The 16,208-nt window shown below is 43.1% G+C and overlaps 1 pseudogene; it reads left to right on the top strand.

The window, feature by feature from the left end:
- Positions 1–3,323: 3,323 nt before the first annotated feature.
- LOC136454991 (uncharacterized) lies at positions 3,324–4,883 on the top strand (annotated as a pseudogene).
- Positions 4,884–16,208: the final 11,325 nt, after the last annotated feature.

The raw sequence follows: 16,208 nt of genomic DNA, 5'->3' as shown, positions 1-16,208 counted from the left end.
CATGCATGAAGCATTAAATATAAATAAAAAATAAAACTAATTACACAGTTTAGATGAAATTCACGAGACGAATCTTTTAAACATAATTAGACTATAATTAGACACTAATTGCTAAATAACAGCGAAAGTGTTACAGTACCGTTTCGCCAAAAATTTCGCCACTAAACGAGCCCTTACTCTTCAGATGATATTATTCATCGTCTAGCGATTCTAAACTGAACATGAAAACAAAAGAACAGAGGGTGTTAACCAGATGGACTGCAGCTCCTTTTTTTTTAGCTCAGGTTCAGGATAAGTGCGTCACCTCACTGCATTCCACTAGAAATATTTTCATGGCCAGCGAAGCGAGCACGTCTTGCTTGCTCTGTTCGGCCGCACGCCTCCGGCTGCGCCGCGCTCTCTCCCCGGCACGCACGGCGGCGCGGTCCGGTGCGCTGCGCATGTCGTCCTGGTTTTCGTGGACGCGGCGGATCCCGTTGAAAGGTCGGCAATTTGGCAGGGTCACGATCCCCATCACGGTGACTTTCCGCTGCCGCCGTGCTACCGCCACAGGACGAACGGACTCACGAGTCACGGAGTCAGGATTAGTAACCGCGGATGTTCGGCTTCACCGGTCATGACCTGCAGCGGATGCATCGTCAAAGTCGTCAAGAGAGCACACGCGCATGCCACAGCGCGATTGCCACGCAGCGGGGGCAGGTGATGGTTGGTCGTCCAAGGTTCGGGGCTGTTGCGGACACGTCAGCAAGGTCCAGTACTTGATTACTTGGGCACCAGACAAACTAGTAGGCCGTGCACCGTGCTATAAGCTAACCCGACTGTGATCGCCCTTGAGTCTTCTTCATCCATGTGCACAAGAACTTCACTGAGAGCTTGCATAACCGTTGCAACCTTGAGTAATAATGAGTTAAGTACATCCATACGCCATGATCTATAACCGCTCGGACTCTGGAGGACAGACAAACAGTTTTAAGCATTCCTTGTTGATCTGGACAACGAATTCACGTATCCTAGGTTCAAGAAAAAAAAAAGAATTCGCAAATCTTTTCATATTTGACACGACTCAGTATGTTTTGACTCAGTATTCCTACGCACGCGATTTTTTTTTCGATTTAGATATTTCTATTATCATAAAAATGGGGGGGGGGGGGGGGGGGGGGGGGGGGGAGGGGGGGGGCATATGAACTGAGACAAATCGTATGTAACTATACCTAGTAATAAAGAGGCAAAGTTTCTCTCCATCTATTTTTTTTTTGTCCGGCCATTCCTTAACTAACTTTGTGAATATGAAAAACTAGCTATAGCCCTTCTCTTTATATAACTAGGAATCCTAATCCAATTAGATATCTCCGATTTCGGGTGAATATGAATCTTAATCAAATAGAAAAAATATAATAATATGGACAACTAGGAATCTTAATCTAATTAGATCTCTCCAACTCCGAGTAACCGGAATAAGAATCTTAATCTAAATGCAAAAATATAATAATAGAAATCTAATAATGAGGAAAGAAGGGTACAATTTCTTCGTTTAGTTTCTTTTATGTTCTTTTTTCTGGTTTGTCCGTTTTTACTTGTTTCGAGGTTTGTCCGTTTTTACTTGTTCCGAGTACGTGTTGCTTTACGTTCATTTAGACGCTTTTAACTTGGCTCTGAATACATTCTGATTTTTCCATGGCTATTTTCTAGAGTAAATTCCATTTTTTGTCATGACTGTTTTCTACTTGGCTTCAAGTATGCTTAGATTTTTTTTTTCTCATGGATGTTTTTGACACCAGCTCGACTTTTCTGATTTTGTTTTCATTGTTTTCTCCCTCTGGATTTTTCGTGTTCTAATAAATATAATAAGAGTAAAAACAAATAAAAAAATAAGAGATCACGTCCATTTTAATTTTCAACTCCTTAAGAAATAAAGATTTTTACCACTAAGTTAATTTAATTTTTGAGTTGAACTCATGACCCGTGCTATAACTCACTACGTATTGGATGTCTTTGCAACGCATGTATATGTTTGCTAGTAATATTAAATATTGAAAGACAGCTAGGTTAGATGCATGTTAGATCAATATAAGATGTTAGACGTACGTATTATGTGTCAAACAGCGAAATTTCTCGCCACCCATTGGTAAGCGGGCAGAAATCGTCAGTCTCTATCTTGTGCTAGAGGCTACAGCTCTTCTTTCCGTCAAAGGATTCGACTACCCCTAGTACACGCTGACTTGACATTTTATATTTGTTGCACGTGCCATTACTTTGTTTTAGCCCGTCTTGCTACTTACTACGTTCCAAATGTAAATATCCAAATACCCATGTAGGGCTTGTTTGATTGGAAGAAATCTAAAGGAAAATAGTAGAAAAGGAAGTTGAAGCACGTGTTTGGAACAGATGAATCGAGATTTCCTTTTCTTTGGATTTCAATAGCTAGATGCCAATTTTACAAGCAGAAAAGAATTCACTCAAATCCTATGTTTTCTTTTCCTTTGCGTTTGCTGCCGACGATAAGTGCTTATGAGCTGGTGGCGGGTGTCAAGAACACATACAACACTGACTAAACAAATGAGTTTGCAACTGTTGGGGGTAGAGGCGGCGCCTACCTCCCTCCATGTAAAAAGGCATAGCACCTAATAGATCCATGGACCTCCATGTAAATTCACGAACCGTAAAAGGTAGGGAGGAAGATGTCTTCTTCCACCTCCCTTATAAATAGAACCCAAGGGCTGGGGAAGAACCTCCCTGGATTGGGCAAGCCTTCATCTCTAATGTCTTCCCTCCCTTTCTATGTCCCGTGTGGAACTTGCCACCTCAGCCACGCTCTCGTCCCGATGAGGGCAGTAGCGAAGGACAAGATTTCAACAACTAACTCTAAAATTCCTATACTAGTCATATTCATGCGTTCTAAACACCTATTCATGTTAAATTCCTGTGTTTTCCAATCCTCTGTTTTGCATCCCAATTCCTTTCCTATTCCTCCATTTTCTCCTATTCCTGTGTTCTCCTATTCCTCCATTTTATCATGCGTTCCAAGCGAAGGACATGAATATTATGTCTTCAATATATCGCATAATAAAAGCTCTTTGTTCATGTCCTTCGCTTGCATCTCCGATTCTTCCATTGTCTTGCAAACTGCAGTGCTGCAGCCTGTAGCTATATATAGAGTTCCCCTTCCTTCCTTCTTTCCCACTCCGGAAGAGAGTCGGTTCATATCAGATCTCGAATCGGATTGCTTCCGAGTCGAATTCAATCTAGTCAATGGTCTATATTTGTTCTATTGTTTTGTTGTGTTTGAGGAAGAGAGGCTGATGAATGATTTCTGGTGGGCGGTGATGGAAGAAGAGCAAGGCATGGATTGGGAGCTGGAGGCGACGAAAGGAGACCAAGGCCAACAACCAATGGATTTGGAGATGACGATAACAGGCAAGGAATCTAGGGGCATGGATTGCGTCTTGGATTTTATCGAGGAGAACCCCATCGGAGAACCCCATTGGAGTGACCATCTTCCCAGCCTCTCTCTCCACCACCCCTTGCCGGTGGTGCTCCGAGCAACGGCGACGGCTGGGTTCTACTCGACCTCAAGGCATGTATTGCCGCCGGCACAAACGCGACCACCGCCAAGGACTTCACGAGGACCAGCCACGAGATCCAGGCCACCCTCCGAGATCCAGGCCACCCTCCGTGTCACCCGCGCGCCGCGTGTCTCACACCTCTACGTCCACTACCGCCCTCAAACCGGCTGGTTTTGGATCGGAGCCCGTCATCCTCACCGCCTGTGATAGCTTCGTCTTCTTCAGAGTGGCTATCTGCAACTTCTACCACTGCGATGAGCTGACCTTGCAGGACTACTTCGTCTATCGGGTGCTGCTCTCTAGGATGCACGGCCGGCCGTCGCTCACACGCCTCCCACAAACTGACCCCTCCTCTGACTTTACCCGTTGTAATGTTGGCCTCCTGCGCTACGATGATGGCAGCGGGGACGACGATGGCGGCGGACTCACCCTACGCCCCCACTACATCCCCCAGCAACACTACGTCATCACCAACATCTGAGTTTCCCAAGGCAGTAGGGGTGACTACACATAGTACGATCTCTACCACTTCGACTCAAGAGAGGGGAAGTGGACCACCAAGGTGCTGCAACTCGATCCCATGGTGCCATCGCCCGGCCTCACCTTCTTCTACCACATGACGCACAAGGTGGTCGCGCTGGGCGGCGGTGTCATAGGCTGGGTTGACCTCTATTGAGGCATCGTGCTCTGCAATGTGCTCACCGACCGCCCGCAGCTCCACTACATCCCTCCGCCCGAGCCTAGCAAGCATGAGCTGCCGTCAAAGGCCTGCGCGGATGTGTTCCGTGACATTGCCGTCGACCAAAGTGGTCACATCCGGCGCGTCGAGCACCAAATAACTCAGGTCAGGCCATGGTCGCATAGCAATGGCACATACATCTCCGATGACTGGACGGTCACCACATGGAGCTGGAAGGTCACCAACCCCAACTCTGCCTTTGCTTGGGAGGGGTGCTGGGAGAGGGACTGCAAGATCGTTGCTTCACACATTTTAGGGTCACTGCCTAAGCTGCTGGGGCAAGCTGCTTCTCTACCACCATTACAGCAGCTACACAAAGGCCATCCTGCACTGAGCTTGGACGACGATGATGTGGTTTACGTTGTGGCCAAGGTCGACCACCGTGACGACAAAGCGTTTGTGCTTGCTGTTAACATGCGGGATGGTACGCAGCAGACTACTTTGGAGCTGAGAGAATGGTGGGCATAAGTTTCACCTACACACAATACAGACCATCGGACTACCCGCTCTCTAGGAAGGACGGCCGTCCCAGGTCCAATAAACCGATGGGCCCCCAGGTAGTATGCACTAGTAGGAAATAGGAATATACAATAAGCGTATGTGCAGTCACGGTCAATGCGTGGCAGGCTCAACAGAGAGCGCAGGACATGGTGAGCGGCAGCAGGGGTGGATCTAGGGGGAGCCCCCCATACAGCTGGTGCATCAATGAAAATATGAGGAGGATGAGAGAGAAAGAAATGTGGAGGAAAGAAAAGAGAGAGAAAGAAGAAGAGATCAACCCTCCCTTTAATCATGTTCTGCATCCGCCACTGAATGGCATCGTGTGGGTGGCATGGTATCGTGAAGCAGCAGTGCGTGTGTGGCATGTACCCTGGCACATGGTGCTCTTGCCCAGAAACACCAAGCACGAGAACGAGAGCATTTGGCCTTCTTGATAATTCTCGTTATTTCCGTGCAACGCACGAGCCTATTACATGTTAATTGATTAAAAAAATAATAATTCTCATTATTTTTTGGCAACGCACGGGTCATGTAACAGGTGACTCCGTTGCATGGTGATTCATCTGATGCCCGCACGTAACAACTTGGCACATTAGTCTACCACGTCCACATAGAAGAAGGAAAAACAGGATGGATTTAGAAATAATTTAGGGTTCCAATGCAAAAATGTTTATTAGATTTAATAAAATTTTGAAAACATATAATAATAAAACATAGAAATGATAATTAAAAAATGAAACTAATTTTGTTAGGTTTCTATAAACCAAATCTACACTATATATGTCATAAAGATCATGAAATATGCTTTATGTAAGCAAATTTGTATATTTCTTAATATGTTCGTCTAAACCACAAGCCATGTGCATCGCGCGTAGATATAGATTAAAAATTGTTAATATATTTGTCAAAACCATAAAACACGTGCATCGTTGTACAAATGGATACAAATTCATTGCCCCATGCAACGCACGAGCATATATCTAGTAGGAATATATGATACGTGTATGCCAGGTCGAGTCCGACTCCCCGTTTCCTTGATCACGGCATCACGCACACAACCTTTGTAGGGTCAAGATGGCGGACTAGAGGAGGGGTGAATAGTCATTTTTTAAACTTAATCACGCCGGCTAACCGAAATAAATACGGAATTAAAACTATTGGTCTAGGCAAGACTGTACCCCTCTATCTAAGTTCACAAGCACCTTATAAAGATCATAATTAGGCAACAAAGGTGCCGGGCTAGCTAGAACTCACCTAATCAATTCTATAGCAAGGTCACACAAACCAATGCACTAGTACTTTAGCAATCGGGAGAGCTCCTACACAATCTAGTAAGCAAAAGCACAAAGCTCCTAAGTTTACTAGCAAAGCTCAATAACAAGGCTACACAAGCTAAATTATAGAGCGCAAAATACTTAGCTACACAAACTAAGCAACGTGACTAACAAGATTTCTAAAATCAAATTAGCTAGGCAAGGGAGCTACTTCTATGCTACACAAGCAAGAAGGCAACTAGCAAGATACTAAAGCTAAACTAGTCATAAGAGCAACTACACAAGCACAATGTAAATGAAAGTAATACAAACTTGTGTTTCGAGGAAAGCAAACCACTGAGAAGATGACAAAGACAATGTTGACACGGTGATTTTCTCTTGAGGTTCACTTGGTTGCCATCAAGCTACGTCCCCGTTGTGTCAACCACTCACTTTGTGGTTCGGCGGCTAATTGACATCACCCGCCAAGCCCGCACGTCGGTCACCGCAAGAACCTAACCTGAAAGTGAGGGTAGCTCAATGATAGGCTCAATTAGAGTTGCTCTTCGCGATCCCCACGGTGGTGACCAACCCCTGCTCCCTCGCTTTCCGTCGGAAAGCGGCGGTGGCACCGAACAACACTTGGCGGTGCACCGCTCTCACCATGGCGGTGTACATGGTCACTTATGGTGACCACTCTGGCTCCTACTACCTTTGACCAAGTCCTAATAGGCACCGCCCTAGGGGTGGCGGTGCCACCGGACAACTAGTGGCGGTGACCTTAGGGCAACACGCTGCTCTTGGCCTCCCAGCCAGTCACCATCACTAGGGTGGCGGTGCACCGAACAGCTAGGGGTGGTGCCCCTAGGGCAGCAGCCTAAGCCTAGTTTCACCTCCTTTCTTCACCTTTTGACTTCTCCTTTGCAAATGTGCTAGCACCACCAAGTGAACAACACCTTGTGCATGTATGTTAGCTTTTCACAAACATTTTTCTAAAGGATTAGCACTCTTTTCACTACGCCACTCGATCCTAACATGTATGCAAAGTTAGATCACTCGAGTGGCACTAGATGACTGATATGCAAACAAGTTTGCCCCTCTTAATAGCACGACCATCTATGCTAAACCTGGTCATCAACTTCTCTACACACCTATGATCGGTGAAATAAAATGCCCTTAGTTATACCTTTGCCTTGCGCATTCCATTCCATCTCCTCCTATGTTGATGTAACACATGCACCAATATGATCAATAATGATATGATCCACTCCATATCATCATGTGCCCATATTGGTTCATCGATCTTGACTTCACTGGCTCTTCACCGTTGCTTCGGTCCATCGGTGCTAAGTCATCGCTCAACTTGCCCTTCACACTTGCAACTGGTCCATCGAGCCAAGTCATGTCTTGATCTTCTCCACCTTGATCACATGACTCAATGTCATGTATTATGTGCAATGAGCTCCTTCATCATCACATGTGTGAGCTTTGCAACATCTTTGAGCCATCTTCACCGTCATGGCATATGTTGCTCACACACATGTATCTGTGGACTAATCACTTGTGTATCTCACTCAAACACATATTAGTCCACCTAAGGTTGTCACTCAATTACCAAAACCAAACAAAGACCTTTCAATCTTTCTCTTTTTGGTAATTGATGACAACTCTACAAAGATATGGAAATTAAGCTCATTTCAAGCTAGCACTTCAGACAAATATAAATTGCTAACTTGATTTGGATTTTATGCTACTTATCCAACATTTAAGCTCTATGTTAAGATTTGGATAAGCATCATAAAACCTAACTTGGTAGTGATAACTCCCCCTACATGTGTGCTCAAATGGTTTGGTTTCAAGTTTGCGTACATGCATAAATATGAAATTTGTGGGAGTGTTACCACTACTAAGTGACGCTAAGGTGTAGAGAATAAACTTTGAAGCGTGATACCAATCGGAGTTACACTTTTAATCTCATCCTTAGCACCATGAGTAGCTAGACAACAAAAATACTGGAAGCCCCATGAGATCAACATTATAAGCAAGGTTCTAGTACCACATGTAGAAATACAAGTCTAGCTACCATCCTATGCATGCTAGTTATCAAATCATCGTTCAACTTTTATCACTAGCATACACCACACAAGCATGTATTTCAAGTTTAAAGACTTATGCAAATGCAAGCAAGCACATGAATATGCACATATCAAATGCAACCAAATAAGTTCATGAGCTTGCTCCCTCTACTTGTGTGATTCTCTTGTCCAATGAAAGCATCTAGGCCCCTAGTTGGGTTTCGGTGATTAATGACAACACGTGATTACTGTGACTAACGTGTGTTTTGTAGAGGCAATTAAGTTAGGTCACGGTAATGGAGATCGATTGGGCTATCATGGTGGTCATGCCCCTACGATGGAAATCATTTTGGTTTTCAAAGGATGGACGACAAGGTTAAAGATGGACTAATTCTAAGTGTCGTTTGATGTTGAGGAGACACTTAGAGTAGTTTAGGACTTTGTTTTTCCTTTGGCCATACTATTAAGGGGGGTATGGATGGGTAGCTTGACCTAGGTGAGTCTAGTGGGTTAGGTGTGGTGCACACTTGCTAAATCTAGCACTAGGTAGCTCCTAAAAAGCCCTTAGATCCATTGGAGCAAACTTCATTCACGTATGATCAAGAGTTGGAAGTGAATGGGGGTCAAATGCTGCCCGAACGCTGGTTTCGGAGTGACCGGACGTTGGCGCAGAGTCCAGTCAGTTCATTTGATCAAGGTGATTTCGTCTGGTGCGACCGGACGCTGAGAGGTGAGTGACCGGACGCTGAGTCCCAGCGTCTGGTCGACTCCAGTAAGGTTCCAGAGAGGGAAAATCATGACCAAACGTGTTCGGTCAGTGCTGACCGGACGCTGCCCAGCGCCTGGTCACAACTTAAACACTGGAGTTCGGGGAGAACTGACCGGAGCATCCGGTCACCCTATAGAGACACATAACGGTTCGTTTTGAACACGGGTGTATAAATACTTCCTCCATTCGTGTGTGGGGGTACTTTTGATCATTCCAACAGCTGAGAAACACCCTTGAGAGTGCCAAGAAGAGCAAGGTCCTAGTGAGGTGATTGAGATTTGAGAATCCCAAAGAGAGCCCTCATTAGTGAAAGCAAGAGTAGCAAAGTGTGCATCCACCCTTCTCATTAGGCTTGCCGTGGTCAAGTGAGAGTTCATGCTTGTTACTCTTGGTGATCGCCATCACCTAGACGGCTTGGTGGTGATTGGGAGTTTGGTGATCATCCGGCGGAGCTTGTGGTCGACCAACTTGAGTTGTGAGCGATTGTGGGTGATTCACTGTGATGGAGTATCAAAGAATCAACCCATAGAGAGCACTTGATCCTTGCTCGGATCAACAGGGAGCTACACCCTTGAGCGGGTGCTCCAACGAGGACCAGTGGGGAGTGGCGACTCTTCGATACCTTGGCAAAACATCACCGCGTTCCTCCTTCTCTCTTTATTTTGAGCAATTCAATTCTTGTCATTTACATTCATCGAATTGTCATGCTAGAGTAGGGTTGCTAAACTTTTGTACGGTAGATCAATAGAAACACTTTCTAGGCATAAGGGGTTAATTGGGCTGACCGTAGAGTTTAATTATTGTAAAGAATTTTAGAATTAGCCCAATTCACCCCCCTCTTGGACATCTTGATCCTTTTAATTGGTATCAGAGCCTCGTGCTCATGTACATTTTTAGGCTTAACCGCCTAGAGAAAGATGTCTCACAAGGATGGACCTCCTCTTATCTTTGAGGGGGATGATTTTCTATATTGGAAAATCCACATGGAGGCGTATCTAGAAGCTCTAGATGTTGAAATACTTAGAGCCGCCTCACAAGATTTCCCAAAATCTTAGGATGCCACACACCTACAAGGTGATGAGGTGAATTACGAGAAATGGAATGCAAAGGCTCGAAACACCATCTTTAGAGGCCTTTGCAAAGATGTGTTCAACCAGGTGAGGAACCACAAAGATGCCCATGCACTATGGTCGGATATTTGTGCGCTCCATGAGGAAACAAAGAGCGAGCGTGAGGAACGCTATCATCTTATCATGAAAAAGCTAAATTCATTTGAAATGCTTCCTAAAGAGAGTGCTAATGAAATGTACTCACACTTGAATGTTCTTGTAGAGGAAGTCAATGAGCTTGGACTCACTCAAATGCAACCATCTAATGTTGTAAGAAAGATCTTGAGTGTCCTCCCCATTGATAAATATGGGCATATTGTGACCATGCTTCATCAAGGTGATCTTTCCACCGCTACACCGACATAAATCTTGGGAAAGATCAATGCTCATGAGATGTACATGCACATCACACCATAAGATGGCTCATCCTCTACTAAGAAGAAAGATAAGGACTTAGCATTCAAAGCTAGCCAAGAGAAGGGCAAAGCAAGGCTTGAGTACGAGAGCTCAAGTGATGATGAAATTAATGATGCAAGTCTTGCTCTCATGGTGAGAAGAACCGCCAAGATGCTAAAGAAGCTTAACAAGAGTGGCACCAAGTTTAATGGTAAGAAAAAGAAGTTCTTCACTAGCTCTAGAAGGAAGCCAATCTTGGAGATGGATTGCTACAATTGTGGAGAACTTGGTCATCTAGCACACCAATGCACCAAGCCCAAGAAAGACAAGTTCAAGAACAAGTACAAGGGCAAGAAAGATGATTCTAGCAATGAAGATGAAGATGAGAAGAAGAAGAATAAGCCATACAAGAAAAAAGATGGCAAGAAGAAGGACTTCCACAAGAAGAAGAAGAATGGGAAGGCATACATCATCGGTGATTGGCTCACAGACATTGATTCATCTAGTTGCTCATCCGATGATGATAGTGATAATGAGAAAGTGGCCGCCATTGTGATTGACTCTTCATCATCTTCACCAACACCACCTCCATCATCCTCTACACACCTATGCCTTATGGCTAAAGGTGAATGCAAGGTACCAAATGATGATGATAGTAGTGGTGATGAAAATGCTAGCAATGATGATAGTGATAGTGATGAATATGAATCACCTTCTTATGATGATCTTATCAAATTGCTAAATCAATATACTAAGATCATTAGAAAGACCAGAGCTTAGAATGACAAGCTAGAAGCTAAGAATGATTCTCTTTTAGCTAAATGTGATGTAGCAGAAAAGGCTAGTGTTGAGCTTAGAGAAGCAAATGATGCTATAACATCCAAACTCAAGGAGCTCAAATCTTTAAAGAAAGAGCTTAAAGATAAACATGATAAACTTGAGAGGATCCACAATGAGCTCATCACTAGTCACAACATGCTAAAAGAAGAATATACTACTCTTAAGATTAATCATGATAATCTTGTCATTGCTCAAGAATATTTATCCAATGACCCACATGATGCTACTAACGATGTTGTTAAGATTGTTATAGCTACATCATGTGATGATTTGATCATTGAGAGCATTGAGCAAAGTTCTAGTAGCAAGGGCAAGCAAGTGGTTAGACCGAAGATATGATGAGTTTGTCAAGCTCAAGAATGACAATGAAAAGCTCAAGAAAGATCTTAAAGAGATCAAAAGTCACAACACTATTGTGCTAGAAACTCTTGATCATGATAGTGATTTGATTCTTGAGAATGAGAAGCTCAAAGAAGAGAACAAGAAGCTCAAGGAAGAGAAAAATAATGATGCACTCAAGGAAGAGAACAAGAAGCTCAAATTAGAGAAAGAGCATCTCAAGATTGGATTGAGCAAGTTCACAAGAGGGAAGCATCTTCAAAGTAAGCTACTAATGAACACCGTCATGAAGATAGATAGAAGTGGCATTGGGTACTTGTCAAACCAAGAGAAGAAGGCTCAAGCTCAACAACAACACAAGTCAAAGCCAAAGCCAAAGAGATGTTTTGAGTGTGGACAAGAAGGCCACTTTGCCCATGAGTTCCAAACTCCACCACCACAACCCTTGCCCAAGCATGCTAGACTTTTTGCTTTCAATGCTCATTACATGCTTAGAAAGGATTCTAGTGGGAAGATGAAAGTCATGTTCTTAGGACCTCCCAACAAGAATAGGCCTAAGAAAATTTGGGTAGCAAAGTCACTTGTTGGGAAGGTGAAGGGCCCTCAACAAGTTTGGGTTCCTAAAGCTTGATCTCTTGTGTGTAGGTGAATTACAAGACCGGTGGAAGTTATTGAGTTATTGATAGTGGTTGCACACAACATATGATCGGTGATCCTCATATGTTCACCTCACTAGATGAAGAAGTAGATGGACAAGAAAGAATCACATTTGGAGATAATTCAAAGAGCAAGGTTAAAGGATTGGGCAAAGTGACAATTTCAAATGATCATTCTATCTCAAATGTGCTATATGTTGTTTTATTGAGCTTCAACTTGCTATCCATTGGACAATTGTGTGATCTTGGCTTCCAATGCTTGTTTACCAAAAAGGAAGTTGTTGTATCTAAGAAGGATGATGATCAAGTGATATTCAAAGGATTTAGATACAATAACCTATATCTAGTGGACTTTATCTCCGAAGATGCTAATTTGAAGACTTGCCTATTCACCAAAACAACACTTGGGTGGCTATGGCATAGAAGACTTGCTCATGTTGGGATGAGCTCACTCAAGAAGCTAATGAAGAATGATTTGGTGAGAGGGTTAAAGGATGTGAAGTTTGAGAAGGACAAGCTTTGTAGTGCATGTCAAGCCGGCAAACAAGTTGCAAATACTCATCCAATAAAAGCTTTCATGTCAACCACAAGAGTGCTAGAACTCCTTCACATGGACTTATTTGGACCAACAACATAAAGAGTTTGGGAGGAAATCTTTATTGTCTTGTGATTGTTGATGACTATTTAAGATATACATGGGTATTCTTCCTTCATGACAAATCCGAAGTTGCATCATGCTTCAAGAAGTTTGTAAAGAGAGCATAAAATGAGTTTGATGTGAAGCTCAAAAAGATTAGAAGTGATAATGGTAAAGAATTTAACAACACAAACTTAGAAGCCTATTGTGTTGAAGTTGGGATCAAGCATGAGGTCACCGCAATATATACTCCTCAACAAAATGGTGTAGTTGAGAGAAAGAACCGGATATTGATCACTCTTGCAAGAACAATGCTTGATGAGTACAACACTCCCAAAGCTCTATGGATGGAAGCTATCAACACCGCTTGCTATGCATCCAACCGCCAATTCCTTCAAAAGTTTCTTGGCAAGACACCTTATGAGTTGCTCAATGGGAAGAAGCCGGACGTCTCCTTCTTTAGGGTGTTTGGTTGCAAATGTTCCCTCAAAAAAAGCGGCAACACCTAGGGAAGTTTCAAAGATGTTGTGATATTGGTTTTCTTGTTGGTTACTCATTAAAGTATAAAGCATATAGAGTATTTAATCATGCCACCGGCTTGGTTGAAGAAACATATGATGTAGAATTTGATGAATCTAATGGCTCCCAAGGAGCACATGAGAATCTTGATGATGTAGGTGATGAACCATTGAGGGAGGCCATGAAGAATATTCTGGTTGAAGACATCAAGCCTAATGATGATGAAGATGATGTACAAGTGATCAATCCACCTTCTTCATCAAGTGTACCACAAGATGGTGAAAAAGCTGGTAGAGTAGAAAATGAAGACACTCATGTCTCCTATGAGCAAATGGTGGTACAAACACAAGATGTTGATGCTCCACAACCTCCCCCTCAAGTGGTTGATAGAAGAAATTCACCTCTACTTCAAGCTCATCCACAAGATCTCATCATAGGGAGTCCATCAAAGGGAGTAATGACACACTCACAAAATCTTGCTTTATTTATTGAACATCACTCTTTTGTCTCTTGCTTTGAGCCTACTAAGGTAGAAGAAGCTCTTCAAGATCCGGATTAGATAAACGCCATGCATGAAGAGTTGAACAACTTCACCTGCAATGAAGTGTGGACTCTTGAAGAGCGACCACAAGGTGCAAGAGTCATTGGAACAAAGTGGGTGTTCCACAACAAGTAAGATGATCAAATCATTGTTGTGAGGAACAAGGCAAGACTAGTTGCAAAGGGGTTCTCTCAAGTTGAAGGTTTGGATTTTGGAGAGACCTTTGCACCGATTGCAAGACTAGAAGCCATCCATATCCTCCTTGCATATGCATCACATCATGAAATGAAACTATATCAAATGGATGTGAAAAGTGCATTTTTAAATGGCTTTATTAATGAACTAGTCTATGTTGATCAACCTCCCAGGTTTGAAGACTCTAGATATCCTAATTATGTTTATAGGTTGTCCAAGGCGTTATATGGGCTTAAGCAAGCCCTAAGAGCTTGGTATGAGCGCCTTCGGGACTTCCTCATTGAAAAGGGCTTCACCATTGGGAAGGTCAACACCACACTATTTACCAAGAAGCTTGATGGACATATCTTCATTTATCAAGTGTATGTTGATGATATCATCTTTGGATCATCAAATGAAGATTCTTGCAAAGAGTTTGGTGAATTGATGTCGAAGGAGTTTGAGATGTCAATGATTGGAGAGCTTACATTCTTTCTTGGTTTTCAAGTCAAGCAAATGAGAGAAGAGATTTTCATCTCTCAAGAGAAATATACAAATGATCTTCTCAAGAGATTCAAGATGGATGAATGTAAGCCAATCAAGACACCAATGCCAACTAATGGATATCTCGACCTAGATGAGGGAGGTAACACGGTTGATCAAACTCTCTATTGCTCTATGATTGATAGCTTGTTATATTTAACCACATCTAGGCCTGACATCATGTTTAGTGTGTGTATGTGTGCTAGATTTCAAGCTAATCCTAAGGAAACTCATTTGATTGCCGTTAAAAGAATCCTTAGGTATTTTAAGCACACACCAAGCATTGTCCTTTGGTATCCCAAAGGAGCTATATTTGAATTAGTTGGCTATTCTGATTCTGATTATGCCAGTTGCAAAGTGGATAGAAAAAGCACATCTGGAGGGTGCCATTTGCTTGGTAGATCACTTGTGTCTTGCTCCTCCAAGAAACAAAATAGTGTGGCTTTGTCCACCGCCGAAGCGGAATACATTGCCGTGGGTGCTTGTTGTGCACAAATACTTTATATGAAACCAACTTTGCTAGACTATGGTGTAGTTCTAGAAAAAGTACCTCTTTTGTGCGACAATGAAATTGCGGTAAAACTTGCAAATAATCCAGTTCAACACTGTCGCACCAAGCACATAGATATCCGCCATCACTTTTTTAGAGATCATGTTGCAAAGAATGATATTTCATTAGAAGGTGTAAGGACCGAGGATCAATTGGCGGATATCTTCACTAAACCGCTAGATGAGGTGACTTTTTGTCGATTGCGAAATAAGCTCAATGTGCTTGATTTTAGTAACTTCACTGAAAAATGAGCTTGTGTTGTCCCTTACATTGCATTGTAATATAAAATATGTTTAATTTTTGGTAATGCATATAGGGCTTGTCTAACATGGTTAAGATAACCGCCGTAAAGCGAGTGAAGAAGCTTAACCTTGGATTAAACTGGACAAGCAACTAGATTTACTTTCAAGTATTGCATTGCATATGCATGAATGTTGCTTTGTCGTTTATCTTCAATTGCCCACTTATTGCCTATTTTCTTAAAAAATTATAGCCTAAGGCAAAATATTTTGAAAATTTTGAGGGTTTGAGAGAGGTCACTCACATCAGTCCCAATCGGTGTTTATTTATATCTTATTGAAGTTGGGACTTGAATGGGAACAAGTAGCACGAAGGACTTTGAAGATTTGCTGGAAAAAGAGTGACCAGACGCTGCCCCAAACTCTGAAGTCCAGCATTCGATTAGTTCATAGGAGGTGAACCTACTGCGATGGAGTGACCGGACTCTGCTGTTTAGCGTCCAGTCAGATGGTGGCTCAGCGTCTGATCAGGCGAAGGCAATCAAGGCAGTATGGACCGGACTCTAGCTATGTCCGGTCGGGGTTCACCGGACACGTCCGGTCGCGACTCCGAAGGTTTTGGACCTTTCTAGAATCGACCAGACTCTGGGTGGCAGCGTCCGGTCGTTGCCACCAGAGCATCTGATCAGTAGAAATCATGTGGGATTCCATCTCTTATCTCGTTTCCTTTTCTATTCTGTGGGAGCCACCATATAATCGCCCGAG

Source organism: Miscanthus floridulus, chromosome 5 (genome assembly GCF_019320115.1).
Source record: "Miscanthus floridulus cultivar M001 chromosome 5, ASM1932011v1, whole genome shotgun sequence".
In the NCBI taxonomy this organism is placed as follows: Eukaryota; Viridiplantae; Streptophyta; class Magnoliopsida; order Poales; family Poaceae; genus Miscanthus; species Miscanthus floridulus.
The sequence above is the reverse complement of the archived record's forward strand: the minus strand, read 5'-3'. Positions and strand labels throughout refer to the sequence as shown.